Genomic DNA, 21,869 nt, shown 5'->3' on the forward strand with positions numbered 1-21,869 from the left:
GCAGGAATTTCAAAGACCTGCAAGTTGCTGCTGTGTCCCTTCCATAGACAGGAAAAATAAACTAATGTCCAGAGTAAACACTCCGAAGGAATGTACTGATGGGATGAAAACACAACGGATTAAACATGACACAGAAACAATGTGTGTGGGGGGGGGGGGGGGGGGGGGGAATGAAGCCAAGCAGATAAAATAAATCAATATGCTTATGAAAGATAACAAGGTACTAAATACACATAGGAAAGTTTTGAAAATCAACCTAAGTCCCATGATGTGTTTGTCTTAGGGATGCTACCAGCCCTTCTGATGAAAACTTTGTCAAAACTGATATATTTGCACAAATTGTTTAAGTGTTGAGAAGATAGCATTTTTTTGTGTCAAAATTGTTCCATCCAGGTGTAAAAATGGTTGAATGTTTATACCTGTGTTTATCAGACTGTGCTTTGTGAAAGCCTACAGGACAGCCACAATAAAGAATATTTACACAACAAATGCACGGAAACTGCAGCCATGACTGAGATGACTACATAACACTTTAGAGTGGTACGATACACAGACCATGTGATATAAGGCTTGATCCAATGTCTTCCAAGCCCTGGTCTGCACTAGGGGTTATTGTGAAATAACCCCCTTAGGTTGAATTTATAAGCAGAGCATCCACACTACCAAGCACATTACTTCAAAATAACAGGCCACTTATTTCAAATTCTGTACTCCTGTTTTTCTCTGAGAATAATGCTAATATTGAAATAGTTATTTCGAAATAGTGTTGGTGTGGATGCTCTGGTGCTGCTATTTCAGAATAACTACTCCCCAAAGTAATGCCAACTAATTACTCCCCAGTGCTTTCTGGGGCTCTAACATAAGGTAGTGCATCCACATTAGCGGAGCCTGCCGTGGACTAATTTCAAAGCTTCCCCATCGTGGGGATATGTTATTTTGATTTTGTAAAATTGGTAGTTATTAAGTCCAATTTAGTTATGGTTGAAATAGTTTCCTAGTGTAAACATGCCCCAAGAGTTTGGGAAATTCCCAGAATGCAGACAAGAGATGATTGCTAATGAAGATAAATTCTAAATATGTCTTTTATTGTATAAAGAGAGTCTTTATACTCACAGGGTCTAGTATAAAGACCTAGTGCAATATCTATGACCTCAGCAGAGTGAAGCCCTGGTAATATAAATCAGAACTGGCAAGAGTCAGGACATATCATGCCCGGTCCTGTTACAAAGTGCATGTTTGCTTGCAGGTTCACTAAATTGGCAAAAATAGAGTTGGCATTTAAAAAACATGAGCACTCCTGGGCATTAAGTATTCACGTCAACACATACTAGAAGGACAGTGCCAGCATACCCTAATACAGGGTTATGGTGTCAACACACTCTGATAAGATGATAGGACGCATGGACCCCTCTAAAGATAAGGTCAGGATGACAGAATGATGACTAGAGATTTCTTGGTCATATGAACTGGTAGAAGTTGAAGGGCAGTAAGAATCAAGTCAAAGGGGAAATATGTAACTTGTTTGTGTCATTATAGAAAAAAGGGGGGTCTCAGAGGGAGTGGTTTTGTCTAGCAGAGGAGGGAATGGAAAATCCTGCCATTCACTGACCAGAATCCATTCTCACGGGCACACATGTGCTAGTATAACTCTAGACATTGATCTGGGGAGTTGGTGTCGTGCATTGTCCTTAAAAAGCCTGGTCAACTGCCTTTGCCATAGAACTGAATCTGTGGTCATTGGGGGCAGTGTTCACGATCCAGGCCATCTGACCAGAACCCAAGCAGCACTCAGAAAGAGCAAACATTCAGCCAACAACTGACAACACTTTTTATTAGAAACTCATTTTAAAAGGTTAGTCTCTGAATGGAGTGTTTGCAGCCTTGTGTTTTTTTCAATTTTAGCTCCACTCCTTCCTCTGCTGTTTGCTTTTGTTGTTATTAAGATTTTTGATGCTCAGTGTAATGAAACCATGTCAGTACATTCTTTAATCTTTTACTCTATCTATAATCGCTGGCATTATGCATGCACTTGTATAACAGGATGCACAAAATGGGTTATGTTTGCAGACTTATTGTAATAACCACTGCATTCCATATAAATGAATGCCTTCTGAACAACCTCTTTTTTAAAGCTGTTCTATGAATATGTATTGGTTGTGCTACAGTTGGGTTTAGTGATAGCACTAAAAACTAGTGTTTTTAAAACAAATACACCTACATATCAAGTATGTAGCTGTCTGTGCAATGATTTGTTCTGATCACAGTTCCCTTTGTGAACATTCATTCTATATGTTACCTTCAGTTGTGTCTTGCCTTAAACTAGGCATTGATCTGAGCACATGCATATTAACCCCAGTGCCCCATTGACTTCAATAAGACTCATGTGAGTAAAGTTAAGTACATACAGGTGTTAAGAGGGCTTTCCCTTCACCCTCTCACTCTCCTGGCCCATGTCTCTCTCTCTCTCTCTCACACACACACACACACACACACAGAGCGAGAGAAGTGAGTGAGCAGAAATCCAAAATGCAGCTAATGCAATGTTCATTGAGGTTTGTTTCCAGCTAACACAGGTCCTATAACTCGGACACTGCAATGCCTTCTTCTCCTGAGTGTCCTCTTCTCTCCTCTCTTTTGAGCAGGCATAATTATACCCCTTATATTTATGGTCCTGTTCCATTGTGGAGAGGCTGTGAATCTGGGCTCTTCATTCCACACCATTGGAAGGGTAAGAAGTGAGGTTTTGTTATGATCCAGATCCTAGATCCAGATCTTACAGGTAAAGAAGCACAGAGGAAGGAGGATAGATTCAGGTGTGACAGACTAAGATTAATTCCCTCTCTCCAGCTAAAATGCTCTCCAGCTGGAGCTTGGTTGTCTACTGTGTTTGATGTCCAATTATTTAATCAGATCCCTGAAGAAGTAGTATTCTTTACATTAAAGTGTCCCTGAATCCTCTGAAAGCCCTTTAAGGAAATAAAGGAAGAGATGCACTTGTAGTTCTGCAGATGCCAGCAGGGAGTGTATGAGGGATGCATCAGTGTAAGTACACTCTATAACAGGAGTGAACAGGATTTGGCATATAACTACATTCTCCTGAGTTTGCATCTCTAGGTTTTACACAGTAAAGACGAGGTTTGAGTAAGAACTGAGGCCTTTAAATTCAGCCCATTGTTCAGCCCCTCCCATTCATGGGGTTTATGCCAGCTGTTGTCAGTAGGGAAACATAGGCCTGCCCGCTACTCCAAGTTCCAATCCAGAGATGCTCTAAAGAGCAGCTACACACTGCTCCATTTCAGGTCACTGCTGCTCCTGCCCTGGAGGTCTCCCTATCTGGCCTCATTTAGCTTCATCTACAATTCAGGATTATGGTTTTTAGGGCCTTTCTTCCCCTGAAAACTTAGCAAGAAACAAATTCTGGTTCTTCCTGGAGTGCCTTTGGCCAAAGAAGAGCATCTCACTAGTCCAAGCCATGAACTGGCCTTCTAAGGCTCTGCAGCAACTTTTATCTGAACCTGCAGTGCTCAGATTGGCAGCTCATGTGAGGCCACACTAACCAGGCCTTGAAGACCCAGCTTCACTGCTCTGATCTTCCCCTATCACTGACTTGTGTGGTGGGATATTGTAAGACGATGGGACCATGTGCAGAGAACTACAAAGATGAGATCCAACCCTCTCACAAGTGGTTAACTGTTAACCAATGTTCTGTACCTTTATATCCGAACACACAGGATTGACTAGATTTTGAATCATAGAATCGCAGGGCTGGAAGAGACCTCAGGAGGTCATCGAGTCCAGTCCCCTACCCAAAGCAGGATCAACCCATATTTTGCATATGGTTAACATTTATCCTGACAACCAAATGGGTAACTTTCCTTCATATTCAGAAGAATATTTTATATAGTAATGCATCAAATAATAATTATTTTTCCTATCATTTTTCAGGGAATAACAAAGTATAGCAAATTGTGAGACACTTTCTCTAGTCTAGTGCATGCATAGTGAAGATCAGAGTCAAGAAAAGGCAGACTCCTCAGAGCTAGATAATTGGAAAGATGAAAAATATCAATAGTTTCATATGATTACAGCAGTCACAAATATTGTTAATGTTGTTTGACTACTGATGTATTCATTATATAGACTTGTCTTTCACGTTTGCAGCTTGCTTTATGTTAGCATATTTTATGTACCTATAAAAATGCATAGCACTGCTTTAAATGTCAGTGCAAGAGGTTGTGTATTGTGGCTTGCTAGTAGAGGGGAAGCAATTGATTATGTCTGCATGTATCTTATTGACTTGACTTTATGTTTTCTATAACCATGCTTGACTTTTACCTGGATTTTCCATTTTTAAACAGAGATTGAAATACCCATTTTAAGAGGAATACATTACATGGATTTATTAATGTTACATAGATTTTATTGTGGTTTGAATTGACTCCCACCAGCAGTCTGAGTAGGAGACTTTTTCTGAGCTGCTCAGTGATTTATCCACACCAGAAGAAAAAATGATAATGCTGTCCCTTCTAGGTATCTGATTGCAGGAGGTTTTGTGGCTGTGAATCCCAACTGAAGAGAGGTGCATTCATTTAACTCATCAGTTAGGTGCAAAAATACCTTTATGACTTTTGCACTAACTCCTTTCCCCTGTGTTTGGCAGCATGTCACTTAGCTTTTGGCCTTCCATGAATACCTTTGTTAGGTGCCTTACTTTCTCCATATGGTTCATGGGATGCGTGGGTGACAAATATGAGCTATGAATTGCCTTGGGCATCATGACATGTAGGAGTTAGTTATTGAAACAAATACTTCCATTTAGTGAATCTAGCTCATCATATATATAGTAGCCCAATATCTGTGACTCTGTAATGCTGAAATGCTGGATGTTTCCTCTGGGCAGCACTGTTTCCTCCCTGGCTGTTTCCTCTGTCCGGCACTGTTGCCTGAGTCACGTCCTTCGCCTCCCGCCGTGGCGCTCGGCTGACTTCTGCGCCGCTCAGCCGGGCCACCGCATGGGAGCAAGTGGCACAAGCGACCATTTGGGCTCTGCGCTCCCCATGCAGCATGGGGAGGGCAGATCCCAAATGGTCATTTGGGCTCCGCGGTCCTTGAGTGAGAGGCAGGAGGGGAAGGAGGAGAGAAAGAAAGACACAGAGAGAGAGGCAGGAGGCGGAGAAGAGCTGAGAGGGAGAGAGAGAGGGGGAAGCAGTAGAGGAGGAGGAGAGAGAAAGAGAGAGAGAGAGAGAGAGAGAGAGAGTGAGAGACCGGAGGCTCAGGAGAGAAGACCGACATGGAGGAGAGACCTGAAAATCCCGTCTTATGATAGGCTAATTGGCTAGTTTTAAAATATTATCCAAAATCTTCACTTAACACTGGAATTGTTGAAATAGATCACAGAAATGGTCTATTTTACACCGTCCAGTTTGCTGGCTGTACCCTGGTTAGAAATAGATGTTTCATAGAGGAACATAAAAGAATCCTTGCAATGGGTTGACATGGCATAACCTGCTCAGACTGAAAGTGTGAACCCTACAAATTTGGTGGTTGAATTATGTGCAGTAACTACAGATTGGACCTCTCTGGTCTGGCACCCTAGAGACCTGACCAGGCCCAAACAAAGGAATTTACTGGACCAGAGGAAAAAGGTTCCCTGATACCGGCTTCCCAGACTACCTTCCCTTCCCGCTGCCAGCCCCAGATATCCCTCCCAGTCCCATCAGCTGCCATGATGCTGCGGCCCCAGCAGCCTAGATGGCCCTGACCCCAGCTCCACTATCAGGGCTGCCATGTTCCTGGTCCTGGACCTGCTACCGGGGATGCCATGGCTGCTGCATCTCCATCCCCAGCCCAGCTATTGGGGCTGCTGCATCTCTGACCCTGAACTCACTACCGTGACTGTCACATCCCCGGCCCCGGCCCCGGCCCCGGCCCCGGCCCCGGCTGTCATGGCCCCTGCTGGAAGGTGTGTTAATATTTTGATTCAGAGTACTGTGTTCATACTGGCATAAAATATCCCAAAACTTTATAGGACACTCATATCTGGACTTTGTTTTAAGCACCAAACCTTGAATTACCGCTAAAATATGAATAAAAGAGTAAAAGGGCTCATAGCATGTCCTGTTCTCCTCAGATCTTTTTCACTAATGGAGTCTTCCTTAACACTTAGGAACTAGGAATATTTCTACAATTGCTTTCTTGAGCAGGAAACCCATACAAATTTACTAATATCTGAACAGAAAGCAAAAGATGTTCTGCTTTCCAATCAACTCCTAATAAATATTAGCCTCTCTCTCTCTCTCAAATAGAACAACCTGTGGAAACATTATTCTATTTTAATGTTATTTAACCCATGGAAAGTGGTTTCTCCTGTTTTACCAAGGAACCTTAATGCTTATGCTATTTTTTCCTGGGAAACTGACATTTCAAGGATGATACATTTTCTCTGAAGGGTAGTGTATCCATGAAATTACTAAAAGAATACATGCTTATTTCCTTTAACTAAATATATGCTGGGGGAATTTGCCAGGTATTGTCAAGTTTATACCCTTTTAACCTAGGGCTAATGATTATATATTAACATAAATTCTGAGGCATTTGGCTAATTTTCAATGGATATGTACATTGTGATTATACCTGAACTGCTCCATTGATTTAAACTACAGCATTTGTGCCAATGTTCTTATTTTTAATCAATTTTTAAAAAGTTCAGTTTAAACACAGCTATTCTATGATGGGAATAGCCTGCAGGCTCTTGTCAATCTTTACTATTCCATATTTTAAAAATAAAATCATTTTCTGGAACTAAGAATTTCTGTCCCTTTTGATAATATATATGCATTTTTTAAAACAGGCTGGCCTACTCTGAACAGCTGTTTGTGCAGCTTGTGAATCTGCAAATTACCCACAATTTTAACTATGCAACATGAGTAATACTTTAATCCGACTCTGATCTCATATATAGTTAACCAAATTATTTCATGAAGTTGTTTTCACAGTATTCCCAATCATCCACATTTGTCAGAGTCGATCAATTGTATTTTTCAGTGACATTGATTTTTAATACACCCTAAAGTAGTTTTTAAAAACTATTCCATGATGAGATTTACAATGTGATTTCTTTCTTGGCATTTGGTGTTAGGTACAGATTTACTAGCCTGAAATACTTAATTCCACCCCATGTACTTTTCTTCAGTAACTGAATTCCTATGTACAGTTTGGAGTTTTCATATATTTCATAGATATAGGGGCTGATATTTTAAAAATAGTATCAATATGGCTTCACCTTTGTTTTCTCTAGTAACTGTATGTGCTCCATTCCAGGAGAATTTATATTTGGTGCAAATGATGGCATGTAGAATTCTAAGGACTCGACTTCTTAGCTCAAAAAGTCAATCCAAACCAGTGTCCTCTCATGCAGGGTGGGCATCCAGTTCACCCACATGTATTTCTTGTACTCTATAATAAATCCCTTTATAACAATAATAAAACAATAATAGTGACATATGGGGCGTGCATTGTTTCAGGGGCAGAAGAATAGCAAATCAGGTCCTTAAGCCCAGATCTGCAAAATAGTTTAAGTGCTTATCTGCCAAAGGAGGTAGGGTTTATCTGTTATTGGCTAGTTCAGGAAGCTTCTAGTTTAGTGTTATTGGCTAGTTCAGGAAGCTTCTAGCTTCTGGCTTTTGTGGTATCCCAGACATTGTATAGACACCAACTCGGGATTATGACTCTATGAATTCCATTAGATCGCTAGGCACCGATAAGACAGATTTAGTAATCATAGAACTGGAAGGAATCTTGAGAGGTTATCAAGTCTAGTCCCCTGCAGTCATGGCAGGACCAAGCACCATCTTGTCCATCCATGACAGATGTTGTCTAACCTGCTCTTAAACTCCAATGATAGAGTCCACAACATCCCTAGATAATTATTCCAGCGTTTAACCACCGTGATAGCTTTTCCTAGTATCCAACCTGAACCTCCCATGTTTCTATTTCATTGCTCAGGGTTGCAATGTCTAAGTCCCATAGGAGATAGGAAGGAGATAGGAGACCTAGTTGCATATATATGTTATATTTTGATGGTTGTTACATACTAAATGCCATGAGGTATTAGACAGTATTCATAAATAATAATAAAGTAATATTTTCTTTAATTTTCCCATTCCCTCTAACTCCTCTTGATGTCAGCATGCTGCCCAAGTTGCTCCTATTCTTTTGACTTTTTTATACCCCTTTCTGCAAACTGTGGACTATGGAAAAGAAAATAAATCCCATGGAGATAAAAGGGACTGACACCCTGTAGGAAATAGATGGGAATCTCTCAGGTGGCCCTCCCGATGGCATATCTCATGCAGTCCCCATAATGTGGCAGCAGGAGGCATGACTCTCACTCTGGAACATTACATCAAGGCAAAAGGATTCTAAAACATCCCACAAAATCCAGTTCAATTGAGAATTCTTCCCTCTGAGCTGATAGATTATAGTATGTGAGTTTAAGGTACAATTCCATGGTGTGATATCCACACACAACTACAAGTGAATACAATGGAAGTTAGAAATGGGTCCCTGACATTAAATTTAGCCTGTAGCTAGTCAGAAATAAGTTTTCCTGACCTACATTACTTCACACATAAGCAGAAGCTGATCACACCAGGGCTGAGACTGCTGTCAACAGAGGGTGGCAGAGGAAGAGATATTGCTAGGCCAGGCCCAGCCAAAGGGGGCATGCAAACTGGTGAATCAGTCTTTTAGGGTGTAATAATGGGAGCCAAATTAAAGCCCAGTTAAGAGCACATCCTTTTCCTTTGAGATGATTTCTTTCTGAATGTATTTTGTAATTAGCCCATTGTACAGAAGGTATTAAACATAGAGCCCTTTATGAGTATGTCTACACTGCAGCTGGAAATGAGCCTCCTGGTGTGGGTAGACAGGTCTAGTGCTAAAAATAGCAATGTGAGCATTGTGTTTTGGATGGTGACTCAGGGTCTCATGCCCACCTGAGCTCAGGAGTCTGCTGTAACTGCAATATCTATATTGCTATTTTTAACATGTGAGTTTGAGTTGAACTAGCTTGAGTCTGTCTACTCGTGCCAAGCTACAAAATAGACACTTAAAGTTCCTGTTTCTATACAGTATATAGTCTTCTCCTTTTTTCTCACCATCTTGGAAACCACTTCCTTCTTATTGTTCAGTGTTTCTTCTTAAATTCCTCTTAAGACTTCCTCAGCTCTGCTGTTGCAGAGATTGTCATCTTTACAAATGCAGTTAGCATGCACAAGTTGATTGACAGTGCAATCCAAATTTTTATGCTAGTGGATGGCAGCTGTCTCCCAGGAGTGATATGTTTGGGACCATGCCTTTTATACAGAGCTCAGTGATGAATCTCTCATTTGCAATTCTGATGTTTACTCTAAGAAATTGACTCTGCTTAATCTGTACTCAAGGGTAAACTTCTAAACTGGAGTCAAGTTTTGTGGGAAGCTGTTAATCAGTTTGGGCTCCTCTATGGATGTTATCCTAAGAAGATTTTAAGTTTAAGAGGTTTGCTTGATTGGTTATAATAACTTGTATGTATAAAAGTGAATAGTCAATCAGCATTTGCATTCCCATTGCTATTATTTAAAAGTAATCCTGGTTTATTCATTCCAGTGGGGGCAAGCTCAATCAAATTATGAACATTGATACCTGCCTAATGCTCAGCAAGCTGACTTGGGCTACGTCTAGAGGCATCCCAGAAAAACTCCATCATGTCCAGGGAATGTGTCTGCTCTTCCATTGTGACAGGCCAGCTCCACAAGCCAGATACATAGGGAAGGACTGGAATCACAGTTCATCCACAAATTCAATTTACATGCTAATGGACTCAATCATGATATGGGCTGTCTAGGACACTACCTACTTAATAACCACTGAAGGTGCTAACAGCTCTCTGAGTGGTATCCTTCCTGTCTTAGCAATCTATCTATTGACTTTGATTTTTATCTGCTTAGGTTTAAGTACGCATTCTCCAGCTACTTAATGATGCTCTGTCTCACATCCCCCTTCCTTTTTTCTTTTTCTCCCTCCTCCCCTTCCCATCTCCTATTTATTTCGAGTTTTCATATCCCCTACTCATAACTCCGGTCATCTGAAGAAGTGGCCTGTGCCCACAAAAGCTCATGATACCATCTGCATGTTTTGTTAATCTATGAAGTGCTACCAGATCATTTGTTGTTATTTATTGTATTGTTGTCTGCCTTACTATTTAATATGTACATGCTTAAAATATGTGTGTTTTGTAATTGTATTTGCAATTACCAAGCAGGGTGGGGAATCTCCGGCACACCAGGCACATGTGGTTGATCAGGGTTAGCCACTGTCAGGCTGCCAGACGGGTTGTTCACCTGAACATGGAGCCCTGGGTAGTCCAAAAGCATGGAGCCCTGTAGCTCCCATTGTGGCCATATTCAGGCATCACTTCCCACAGCTCCCTTTGGCTGGGAATGGTGAAGTGCAGCCACTGGGAGCTGTGGGGCTCCAGGCCGGAGGATGCTCGATTAAATATACCTACCAGCAGCTATCCCTGACAATCTGTGTGCAGATCTTGGGCCGTAGGTTGCATACCCATGACTTAAAATTTAATTTAAGAACTGTTCTCAGTGATTGTTCTAAACTGACATTTGTAGCAAAGTACTTTGCTTATAATACTTTGAATTGTATGCATGTGAGGTCTGAATGCTTTTCATTTTGCAGTAAGGGAATTGTATCTCATTTCTATGTTTAGACTATATTAATAATTATTGTAATAAAAAAGATACTTTCTTTTGGAAATTATACTCCCAGCGTCAATTATTTTATCAGAAGATTATATCTATATCCTCTAGTGTTTTCTTTACAACCCTGGAAATTCATACCTCATAAAGAATGGACTAAGGGAGACATAGGTGCATTGTTATACGGGCATCCCAAAATTCATTTGGGGGTAGCAACAGGGTTAACCAAAGTTAAAAGCTTTCCTGAAGCTTAGCTAAAAAAGTAAATTCAAATCTAAAGAAATAAAATGAGTCTAACTTGTTATTTTGCACATAGTTGGCTGTGTCTAGATTGGCACGATTTTCTGGAAATGCTTTTAATGGAAAAGTTTTCTGTTAAAAGCATTTTCGGAACAGAGCATCTAGATTGGCACAGATGCTTTTCCGCAAAAGCACTTTTTGCGGAAAAGCGTCCGTGACAATCTAGACGTTCTTTTCCGCAAAAAAGCCCCGATCGCCATTTTCGCAATCGAGGCTATTTTGCAGAAAACAAATCTGAGCTATCTACACTGTCCCTTTTGCGCAAAAGCTTTGCGCAAAAGGGACTTTTGCCTGAACAGGAGCAGCATAGTATTTCCACAAGTAGTACTGATTTCTTACAGTAGGAAGTCAGTGCTTTTGCAGAAATTCAAGCAGCCAGTGTAGAAAGCTGGCAAGTTTTTCCAGAAAAGCGGCTGATTTTCCGGAAAAACTGGCCAGTCTAGACACAGCCAGTGGTAGAAAGTCTGAATGGTCCACTTTGCACTGATATAAATACCTCAACATGGTGTAGGGCAATGCTGGATTGTGTCCAATAAAAGCTTCTTTCAGCAAGTGACCTTGCACTTGTATTCCACTGTAGGGTTAGCTCACAGCTCAGCCCAAACCCCAGGATAAATATTTACAAGAGTTCACCGTACATACAGTGATGAGCTCTGTTGCTTTACCCCCAGAATGGGATAGCTTTTTATGTGTAATAATTTTTATATAAACAGCTTTTACACATATATATAAATCACTCCACACCTTTTTAAAGTTCTTATACCTACAATCAATGTTCCCTTTCCTTCATCATTCTGTAAGGTCAAAAATGCGGAGAAATTAATAAGAAAGAGATTCTAGTCTTCAATAATATGCTTTTCCATTTTTTTCTATCCTACAAATGGATAAATTGGATAAAATAAAATAAGTCTTGAAAATCTGCCCAAGATTGAAAAAAGTAATTTTTCAAACAAATACAACTATATGGTCGAAGTGAATTCTTGATATACCTTGAAGTACAAAATTATATTTTTACACTGGTTCTTCTGATATTGTAGTTGCATAGTATCCAGTTGAGACAAAGGGATCTACTGTGGTAGCATAGTTTTTTTTTAAAGACCTAGGTTTCTTTACTGTTTTCTTTGTGTCTTATCTTTTAGATGTAAGAATTCAGCTGTGTTTCTATAGGCTGCAGTGATGTGAAAGGGGATTCAAGATAGAAGATCTTACAAACTGGAAAATAAATTCTGCTGTAACATTTTTCATGAGGCACTAGCTGGTGATACAGCAGATTGTCTCACTAGTTGTCTTTTGTCTGACTATTTGCATTAAAGCTTAGTAAAATGCTTATTGTCAGCTGTGAAGCAGTATTTTTAGATGCTGCATGAATTTGCAGTAATGCCTGTTCTGCATTAGACTCTCTCTGGGTCATTTATTGCTGACATGGACTCCTGCTGTCTATTGCTGTTTCTTTCAAGTAAACTTAGCATCACATAGTATGAAATATTACCTGGTATTGCAAGTCCTATAAGTATTTTTAAATTCTTATCCTTGATGCGTTGTAGTCATTTAGGAAATCTGCCCTGACTTTGAGGGGTTCAAGATCAGGCTTTCTGAATCCATGTTCTTCTTAAAATAAGAAAGAGATACTGGAACTGTGTAAATTGTAGTGTGGGAAACAGAATAGCTGCCTCAATCAGAGTTACTGGTCTCGTGAGAATAGCAATTGGCATTACTAGCTGAACAGGCATTTCATCATGGTTTTATCATATTCCTCAAAACTGTGATGCATCAGCATTGTATCACTTTTCATTTTGTTTAACTTCTAGCTCTTTAACCCAGGTATCCTGCACCCAGCTATTCCCAATACCAATTATGTCTAATAATGGACCTAAGTGATTGTGCAAAATCTCTTAACCTCTGCAGGCAATGCCCTGAAGCATAATCACAATGAGGTAGTTCCCACTGATTGTGTGCAGATCCATTTGTTCTTGCCTTGAAATAAATTAAAGGTGCAAGGTAGCCACAGCCATCACTAAGTATACTGCCTGGAATGATCCTGAAAAGCCTTCACCTTGACTGATGGCAATAATCTTCAACTGGCCTCTAGCTAATAACTGAAAGTGTAGCTTTCAGCTCCAGCTTTCCTTGATTACCTCTCACTTATGCTTGATTACCCCACTTCTGCTTGCCACATCCCATTGGACTAAAAGTGGTGTACCATCTGCAAACCAACAGTGGAGACTCATGTTTGTTTAACTCGAGTCTCCTTTCCTCAGCCAGCAGGAATGCACAATTTATTTCTGAGTTCTCAAGAAACCTGACGCATTAGCATCTGGAAGAAACAGGCCTCTTATTTTTAAGAACAATACAAACTTGTAAAGAGAAATGCAAGGTTTTCCTTTGCAGGCCATGACGCTTTTCATTTGACAATGGTAGAACACTTACTGTTATTGACATCGTTATGAGTAATGTCCAGAGAATATTTTTCGTGTGATTAGAAAAATGTCTAACCGATAGCAAGCACATTTCTCCTTCTGTAAATGCTCTAAGTTTAAACAACTTTTAGTGTTATTCAAATATACATGTCCAGACTCTCTGCTGCAAAAATACACCTTGTACATCCTAATATACACACACTGCATAATTATTGATGCACAGAGGCACATTCTTGTGCTTTTGTCCAAGTTGTGAATTATTTAATTTCTTCATTTACATAAGTTCTGGATATCCTTGATATATGCATGTTACCAGTAGAAACAACTAATTTGGGAGTAATATAAAGGGGTTTAATAAACCCCATTACAAAGTTTTGATCCTGCAAATATTAACATGCATAAAGGTACAGGGAGAGAAAACTGGCTGTGCATCCTGACCTGAAGGTATTTTTTCCAAAAAGAAACTGATACCCTACACGCAAGTCCATGTCGCTAGGAAGAGCAAGAAACAGTGGGGAAATAGAGTGTTTACGTGGACGACTCTCAGGATTTTGGGAACAAATTTCTTGCCTGAAAAAGATGAAAACAAAACACTGCCAGTGTAATTTTGCTATATATATATCAAAAGAAAGACCTAGTTAAGTGTGAGCATGTCAAGACCTTATGATGCAAATTAACAAGAGGAAGGCCTTCAGAAATAAGACTACAATTCACTCTTTTATGCCTGGTAATGTTATATCCTGTTTTTACTTCAATGCCTTGGTGCAGGAGAGGGTTCAGGAAGAGATACAAGAATTATTAAAGGACATGTCTTATAGTTGTAGACTTAAAAAGTTCAATCTATTTAGCTTGACAAAAGGAAAAGTCAAGGGGAAATCTAGGAGAGAGTGGTACATGTTTCAATGACTGGAAGTTGAAGCTAGAAAATTCATACTGGAAAGAAGGCATACATTGTTAAGTGTTACTAACCATTGCAACAATTTGCCAAGTATTGTGGTGATATCTCCATCATTGATTTAAGTTAAGACAGGATTATTTCTTTAAAAGATATTTTCTAGGTCAGTGATGGGCAACCGAGGCTAGTGAGGAGGTTTCGTGAGTGGCCCTCTGCCTGCAAGACTGCCATAACCAAGATGGTCTTGAAAGATAGGTTAGTTTTGTTAACTGCACTTGCATACCTACAATTTATGAGGTGTGCCATTGAACTGTAGCAGTTCTTTGATTGGATGCAAAAGGAGTGCTCTGCCCTCACATTCAATGTCGTGTGCTATGAACACGCAACTCACTTCACATGCCCTTGCTTTACTTGCACGTCATTTAAGTAATACTGGTTGGCAACCCTGTGGGTGCCGGTATACAAAATATTTTGCTGGCCACACACAGAACCCTAATAGGCCACGTACAGCAAGTTTCTTAGTATATTAAGTTTTTCTTGCACGTTCTGTTTAGTTTACTAACCTACGTTGTTCTGTCTGCTATCTCTTATGACCACTTAAATCCTACCTTTTATGCTTAATAAAAATCATTTTTGTTTATTCATAAACCTAATGTAATTTAATTGTTACATGGCAGGGGTGCGGGGGAAGGGACAAGGAGTCTGTGCATCTCAATCTTTACCCTGAAAAAGAGTGTCAACATGAGCTTACCTTTATGGAGAGTAAGATGGATTCATCTGGGGTTCAGGTCCCACTGAGACTGTGCATTCAGGTCCTGAAGCAAATTCCTTTAGCTGAGTCTTTCCAGAGCTGAGTTGCTCTCAGTGTCTGTATGATACTGCAAAGCGCTCTGATCTTATCTCTGTGTCAGTGCTGGAGGAGGCCGGAGAGCTTGGCTCAGCATGACAGAGTTGAGAGTCACCAAGGAGGGCAGGAAAATAGTCTCATTGGCATGTCAGCACATTATGTGACAGTCACAAGGGGGTTTCTATGACAGAACACGTCATGCTGACATTGCCTGTATTTGTCAGGCCTCAATAGAACATACATCTTGTTTTGGCCATTTCCTACAGGTATAAAGAATATAAGTCATAGAGAGTTTAACTACTGTGCATTTCTACTATAAACTGAACATGAGTTGTAAAGCATGCTGGAGGTATGGTTCATAGAAAAGACTTTTGAAAAGATACAATTTTGGCTTACCATAACTTGTACATAATTAGTGTTACGTAAATAATGTTTTCTGTATTTATTAGGATAGACTTTTTGTTTCAGATACAGAAGTACTTTTCATAAACTACACATCTCAAAGCATTTTACAAGAGTTAATAAATTATAACAGACCATGTTTTGAATTCCACCCTTTTCATAAAGCAGCAGAACATTAGTAACCTATATAAGCTGACTTCATTGCAACTGCACAATTTGCTGATGGACTTTGAGCTTTACCCATAGTAACCCTCAAATCTCCTTCCTAGTCAGCATGCAGGAAGTCTGATCCTCCCATTTAAAACTCCTCTTTCTTCATTGTTTGCTGCATTACATGACTTGTTAGACTCATTAATCTGTACTGAATGGCTGATTTTTGCAAATATTCCATCAGTAACTTCTCTCTCACCTTTTGCAGTTCTATTCATTAGGATTGTCCTTTCATATTATTTTTTAATTTCATTTCAGCCTACTTGCTAATTGTTTTTTTCTACAATGGTTGCATGTATTGTTCTAGTAATTGGTACATCTTCTTTAAATTCTGTTTAAAAATGAAGTACATAATTCAAAGTGTGCTTTTTTCCCCAGAGCTATCCTGGATGTTAATATAAATTCATTTGTGACATGTTGGCACAGTCCTGCATTGAGCATTTAGTACTAACCTCTAGAAGAAGTTAATTATCTTAATCACTCAGAAACCATAGTGAAGGGCATTCTATAAAAACCTGAACAGAATAGAGCAGAACCGTTCTAAGCTCGCAAATGTATTTCACTCCCTTCCTTGTTTATTAATGGATTACCTTTCCCCCAAAACATATTTCCCCTGATATATCTTGTTATACCCCTTAACTCTTTTAGTTCTAATAACTCATTCTCATTTGTGCTGCACAAAGCCTAATCTGCCATTGCCCTGAATCTTTTCATTTATGAGTGCAAAGGAAGTGTGAAATGCTTTCATTCTGATGTGATGGTATTTTATACCTACATTGCATTAGTGTAATGATGATATAATATCCAGGACAATGGGAAATTGTTTTTTTTTTCTTTTACCTGCCAACCTTTAATATCCTTACATGGTTCCCCCCCCCCCCCACCCACATTTTTCCTTTCTAAAATTATTTATTTTAACTCAGATTTTTGAACAAGACTTTCACAAAATTGTGTTGTCTGCTTGATTTTGGTTTCTGTGTTCTGCTTTTTCAAAGGGATTTATTTTTCTTTTCAAGGATGTATTGAATTGTACTTAGATCCCTTTTTCTTCAATGTCTACTTGAGCAACAAACATCTTTTTAACCTGCCATTCTGATTATCTATTTTAACCACATAACAGATGAGCCCCTGTGATCTATAGTGTAATGGTTACTGAATTGCAAACCATGTGGTGGATTTTCAGTGTGGCCTCCAGAAGGTTGTCATCATTGGTAGAAAGAGAATGGTTGTATGCCTGATTTGCAGCCATTCTCAACATGTGTTAATTAAATCTATAATATAGCTGCTAGGCAGCCAGATTGGAGCCCTCCTGGACTGCTCTGATGTAGCAGTTCAAAATAGTGTAATTAAAAGTGAGGAACAATGCCTTCTATGAACTTGCAAAAGAAGCATGTTGTCACTCCCCTTTATAGCAGACATGTCAGCCACTAAGACACCAAATTATTCCCTATTCCTTTTAGTCTTAGGTTGCGTATGACAATCATGAATTTCAAGGGATTGATCATGCAAAGAGTCCCTAATATGAATTACCTTAACAAGCAATTTCACTGAAATGATATTTTGCAGCTTTGGGCTCTGTATTAATAACCTATAAACAGAGTAATTGCAGTATATTGGAGGCAGATTTTATTATTATTACTGTTGTATTTTCTTTGTTTGTATGAATGTGTATTTCTTGTATTTCACCGGGTTCAGAATGAAGTTTGGGAGAACTTATTCTATATTTGTGTTTTAATGTGAGAATTGCATCTCCATTTGGCCAAGTTTACACTCGTATTTCTGAAGAGATTTTGCTTGTGCAAATATTTAGGAGATCTTATTAGTGCAAATACTATTATTTGCATACAAGAAAACCATTCACACAGGAAGTGCTAGACTAGCTGTTAACATTACCTCTTATACCCCTTCGCACAAGGAAAAAACAAGTGTTTTGAAAAACAACAAATTATTACATAAAACTGACCAGAGTGAGCAGAGTGCTCAGAAGGGGATAGCTTAAGGAAGCAGTTCCAAGACACACTTTAAGCCACCGAAAGGTCCCTTCTACGGAAAGTCTTTGTGCTTCTATTCCTCTAATGTGCATTTTGGCAGATATGTGGGTGGTTGGAATCAGAGCTCAAAAGTAAACAATCTATGGAAACTTCATTTTAATGGTGTAAAGTCATGTTTACTGTCCTGTGGTTGGATAGCTGCTTCCAGCATGTCAAAAGGCTGTAGTATGAGGAGACCATCAGGGTTGTCATCATTATCAATTAGAAGAGGTAAAAAGTAGAAGAACCAATGAAGGGTTAAAGGGAAGACAGCTACAGAAGCAGTGGTGAAGGGGAGTGGTGCTAGGGTTGCCAGGTGTCTGGTATTGACCCAGACAGTCCGGTATTATCACCTCCTCTCCGGTAAAAAAATTCATAAAATACCGGACACCTACAATGTCCAGTATTTTCTGTTTTTTTTCCCTGCCAGAAGGCGAAAATACTACGACAACCCTACGACACACTCGGCAACTGGCCCAGCCCCCAGTCTCCCCCCCCTCCGTGCCTCCTTCCCCCATCCTCCCTGCTTACCTGGGGCGGGGGCTGGGGGGGCTCGATCAAGAAAACAAGATGGCCACCGGCAAAAAAGACCTGAAGCAAGGGGAAGCAATGCCTTCCCTGGATCTTAGTGCTCAACTTCTCCCACCTCACATTTAAAGGGGCAGTGCTTTTTTAATGCTGTTTTATGTTTTTTAATTTTGTACATATATACATGTTTGCTTAATAACTCTTGGGGTCTTTGGTCTTCCCTCTTTTTTCCCCCCAACAGAATTTTTCCCTAGGTGGTTTTTTTTTTTTGGCAGGGGGTGTTTGGTATTTTTGGCTAACCCATTTGGCAACTCTAAGTGGAGCAACTGCAAGGCAGTAGTGGACAATTCCTTCCTCCAGACGTTGAATGGGAACAGCTGGGGGTACAGGCCTTATCAGTAGGTATTGGGCTCTCAGTCAGAGAGTGCACACCCTGGAGGGGGAAAAGCAGTAAAATCTGCAGGTTCTAGGAGGCACTGGTAGGTGAATCCAGTGGCACAAGGCAGAGCTGGAGGAAAGGCAGGAGCAATTCAATGAAGAGCAGCCAGAGACCAGCCACCACAAGCATCTTTAGATACCAGGCTAATGTCTGTCCTACATGGTTGAAGCCACACAGTTCCTGCTCCTGGGGATGCTTGCCTCATCCTTATACCCACAGTATCCTTGGGCTGATGTGCTGGATACCTACCAGCCAGAAGGACTCTACTACTTTAACAGTGTCTCTCTAAAATATTTCCCTTGTTTGTCCCTTTAGGAGTTGAAGCCCGAGTGATTTGTACAGCAACATGGTGCTTCTCCTGTTTCCAGTCAGGAAACAGAGGCCTCCTGCAATGCTGATGAACCATCAGACCACTTGGCTTCAGAATTCTGAATACCGATTTGTCAAATGAATGTTCACAGTAAATGTTTTCTAAGTAAGGCACTATCCTACATTTGTTTACAAAAAGTATGTATCAGATAATTTGAAATCTTTTCATTATTAGGAACTATGAACATTTCATGGACAACTCACACAGAGAGGATAAATTTGGCAGGTAAGTAGTTTGCAATTAATAATTCGATTCACTAACAATTTCCATTATAAATATTCTACTATGTACATATGGAAATGCTGTGGTTACTTCTGTGCCTATAAAGAGGTTCCTCCATCTTCCAACTACAAGTACAAACCCAGAGGCAATTATGCTATGTGGTGCATGGTACTTTAATTCCAAGTATAATTGCTATACTATTTATAGGGCATAAATAATGCTATAGTTACTGGATTTTTATGGTCCTTACTCTACCTGACTACAATTGCATTATTACAGATTAATTTAATTAATTACATTATTTCTGCACCATAAAAAGGCTACTCTAGTACAGTAACTACTCATTTAAAACACAAAAGCTAACATGATATTTTCTTAAAGTGTTAATATATGCTATTTATTGTTGCAAATGAGATTTAACCCTCATCCTTTGTCATCAAAGCAGACATATATATTGGACCCTAGGGTGTTTCAGTGTCTCCAGCAATTTATCACCCATGAATGACTTTACTTTCATAACTTTAAACTGCAGCATTGCCCCAGATGTGAAATTGCTTCAAAATTGCAAAAGTAACATTTTGCAGGCAAGGTTATGATGATTCATCAGTGCCTGCTCTTTTGTAAAAACTGCTAAATAGCACAAAAATAACAAAAAACAATTATAGTCGCTATTTACCCAAAGAGATATAGTTTTGAAATAGTACATTTAAAAAACTGAATATAAATCAAGTTCAAAGCTGCCTTTATATACTAACTTTCAACAGAAGAGAAAGAAGTCAGAACAACATGATTACATCACTTTGCTCCTCAGGTTCTCTTTAAAAATAATTAAACAATGCAAAAGATCTTTTTTATTTTGGTAATTTAGAAACATAAAATGTAGACACTAGTAAATATTATGTATTACAATAAGACAATGGTCTCCAACCTTTTTACACCCAAGATCACTTTTTAAATGTCAAGGCAAGCCAGAAACTAACCCATCCATTCCGCGAGACTCCACCCCTCTCTTGAGGCCCCACCCTCTCCAAAGCTTTCTGAAGACTGACTATTGCTAATGGAAACTCACTGTTAATAACATAATTACACCCGATCTATTTTGCTAGTGCTGCAGCTGGGGAGAACGGTATAATTTAAATTATTAAACAGATAAACTAACATGAGAAAGTTACAACACTTAATCAAACTTCATTTTAAATAAAGTAAAATATTAATTTATGTCCAACACAAAAGGTTTCAATGTTTTCTTTGTTTATGGCAGGAGTGGGAAACCTTTTTTTTGAGGGGTTGAGGGTCACTGATCCACAGAAAACTCAGTTGGGGACCACACAAGTGAGAAGCAAAAAAACCTCCTCCCAAAACCCTCAACACCTACTGAGGCACCTCACTCTTCTGGCACTCCAGACCCCACAGGGGAAGGGGAAGGGGCAGGGAGGATTGTAGCTCAGGGCTTCCCATAAGCCAAATTTACTTTTCTGGGGTTCCAGAATTAGATTTTGTGGACCCCCCCCTTAGGCTCTGGGGTAAGAACAAAAATGAGGGGACCAGTGTGCAGGACAGGATTGCCATCAAATGGGATAAGGATGCAGGATTTGGGTGGGAGGGGAGGTGCAGGAAGGGGTGAGGAGGGCAGAGTCTGGAAGAGAGTTTGGTGGCAGGAAAGGGTGGTACAAGAGGGCATTTGGGAGCAGAAGAAGGCTGGGGGAGTAACACAGAAAAGGTGAGAGGGTGAGAATGCAGCAAATAGCTAGTCTGGGAGGGAGGCAAAGAAATGGGGAATAAGGGAAAGTGCAGCTTCTGCATATTGTATGCCCTGTCACATCTTCCCTCTGCTCCAGCTTCAATCCCCTCAGCCTCATGAGCTACCTGGCCTGATACCCTACATCGCCCCATGCCCCTCAGTGAAACCCCTACCCCCTCCCACCATGTCCCCACATCCTCCTTCATCCTCCCCCCCCCCCCCGTCACCACATTCCTATCCTCCCCAGTGCACTCACCCATTGGGCAGCAGTGCTAGGACTTGCACCCTCCCGGGAGTAGCAATGGGCTGAGTTGGGGGAAGACCCTCTTGCCTATATCCAGCCTAACCTAGCCCTTTGCCTGCAGGCAGTGGCTCCAGGGCTGGGGCTAGGGCTGGGGCTGGGGCAGGAAGTGCCCAGGGCTGGCTCCAGCCTGGACGGGTGCAGCAAAGCATTGAGGAAAGGGCTTCCCAACCTCACACATAGCCCATGAGGAACAGCATAGCATAACCTGGTCCCCAGCATGCCACGTGTGCTGGCCGCCCAGTTCTGGCTCTACAGAGCAGGCCCAGCCTCCACTCCCCAGCCAGCAAGTTAACAGCTGCCTAGGTGACTGCCTGTCTTTGCTCCAGTCCAGCTGGCCCAGGCATTCATCTCACCAAGGTTGGACCATGCTCCCGCTGGGCTGGATCAAAGAGAGGCAGGCGCCCAGCCAGTTG

The 21,869-nt window shown here is 40.4% G+C and overlaps 1 long non-coding RNA gene across 1 annotated transcript in view; it reads left to right on the forward strand.

The window, feature by feature from the left end:
* Positions 1–1,637: 1,637 nt before the first annotated feature.
* Positions 1,638–21,869, forward strand: part of LOC142827569 (uncharacterized) — a 136,420-nt gene continuing 116,188 nt past the window's right edge. Inside the window, exons 1-2 of the long non-coding RNA XR_012902242.1 lie at positions 1,638–1,852; positions 19,135–19,294. This is a non-coding gene — a long non-coding RNA (uncharacterized LOC142827569). The remainder of the gene's footprint in view (positions 1,853–19,134; positions 19,295–21,869) is intronic.

The sequence above is a fragment of the Pelodiscus sinensis genome, chromosome 3 (genome assembly GCF_049634645.1).
Source record: "Pelodiscus sinensis isolate JC-2024 chromosome 3, ASM4963464v1, whole genome shotgun sequence".
NCBI classification, from domain to species: Eukaryota; Metazoa; Chordata; order Testudines; family Trionychidae; genus Pelodiscus; species Pelodiscus sinensis.